Source organism: Schistocerca nitens, chromosome 5 (assembly GCF_023898315.1).
Source record: "Schistocerca nitens isolate TAMUIC-IGC-003100 chromosome 5, iqSchNite1.1, whole genome shotgun sequence".
NCBI classification, from domain to species: Eukaryota; Metazoa; Arthropoda; class Insecta; order Orthoptera; family Acrididae; genus Schistocerca; species Schistocerca nitens.
In genome coordinates, this window is record NC_064618.1 from 600,774,898 (window position 1) to 600,776,608 (window position 1,711).

The 1,711-nt window shown below is 46.2% G+C and overlaps 1 non-coding gene across 1 annotated transcript; it reads left to right on the plus strand.

The window, feature by feature from the left end:
* The first annotated feature begins 1,045 nt into the window (after window positions 1-1,045).
* Trnat-ugu (transfer RNA threonine (anticodon UGU)) lies at window positions 1,046-1,120 on the plus strand. The gene has a single exon. It is a non-coding gene; the product is annotated as a tRNA-Thr (tRNA).
* The last annotated feature ends 591 nt before the right edge of the window (window positions 1,121-1,711 follow it).

Genomic DNA, 1,711 nt, shown 5'->3' on the forward strand with positions numbered 1-1,711 from the left:
TACAAACCACTTTATGACTACTATCAGAAGGGTCTAAGTAGGATCCTGGCAGGGTAAACAATATCCAGGATGCTACTCCAGGTGAATGTAAAATGAATGTGCCCAACGGAAAATAATAAACGCTAAATGGATATTTGGCCCAGTCTGACTACCCCCTGAAGCAGATATTAGGATCTCTTAATTCTATAAATTACAATTTAAACATAAATGAATAATGAAGGCAACTAATCCTAATACGTGATAGACGTTGTTCCTGCTTATACAGGGTGTTACAAAAAGGAACGGCCAAACTTTCAGGAAACATTCCTCACACACCAATAAAGAAAAGTTATGTGGACATGTGTCCGGAAACGCTTAATTTCCATGTTACAGCTCATTTTAGTTTCGTCAGTATGTACTGTACTTCCTCGATTCACCGCTAGTTGGCCCAATTGAAGGAAGGTAATGTTGACTTCGGTGCTTGTGTTGACATGCGACTCATTGCTCTACAGTACTAGCATCAAGCACATCAGTACGTAGCATCAACAAGTTAGTGTTCATCACGAACGTGGTTTTGCAGTTAGTGCAATGTTTACAAATGCGGGGTTCAAAAATGGTTCAAATGGCTCTGAGCACCATGGGACTTAACATCTGTGGTCATCAGTCCCCTAGAACTTAGAACTACTTAAACCTAACTAACCTAAGGACATCACACACATCCATGCCCGAGGCAGGATTCGAACCTACGACCGTAGCAGTCGCGCGGTTCCGGACTGAGCGCCTAGAACCGCTAGACCACCGCGGCCAGCTACAAATGCGGAGTTGGCAGATGCCCATTTGATGTATGGATTAGCACGGGGTGATAGCCGTGGCGCGGTACGTTTGTATCGAGACATATTTCCAGAACGAAGGTGTCCCGACAGGAAGACGTTCGGAGCAATTGATCGGTGTCTTAGGGAGCACGGAACATTTCAGCCTATGTATATATGACGGTAGTATCTGTTCCCGAAAGAACAGTTATCGTGGATGACCATGCAGGCGTTCATGCAGACGCACTATCCTCTGTGCCCACGGTGGCTCAGATGGATAGAGCGTCTGCCATGTAAGCAGGAGATCCCGGGTTCGAGTCCCGGTCGGGGCACACATTTTCAACATGTCCCCAATGAAGTACATGAACGCCTGTTTGCAGCTAGGGTGTCCATTTATCATTCCAGCCTATGACTCGGGACTGGGGAAGACCTAGAACGATGAGGACACCTGCAATGGACGAGGCAATTCTTCGTGCAGTTGACGATAACCCTAATGTCAGCGTCAGAGAAGTTGCTGCTGTACAAGGTAACGTTGACCACGTCACTCTATGGAGAGTGCTACGGGAGAACCAGTTGTTTCCGTACCATGTACAGCTTGTGCAGGCACTATCAGCAGCCGATTGACCTTCACGGGTACACTTCTGCGAATGGTTCATCCAACAATGTGTCAATCCTCATTTCAGTGCAAATGTTCTCTTTACGGATGAGGCTTCATTCCAACGTGATCAAATTGTAAATTTTCAGAATCAACATGTGTGTGCTGACGAGAATCCGCACGCAATTGTGCAATCACGTCAACACAGATTTTCTGTGAACGTTTGGGCAAGCATTGTTGGTGATGTCTTGATTGGGCCCCATGTTCTTCCACCTACGCTCAATGGAGCACGTTATCATGATTTCATACGGGATACTCTACCTGTGCT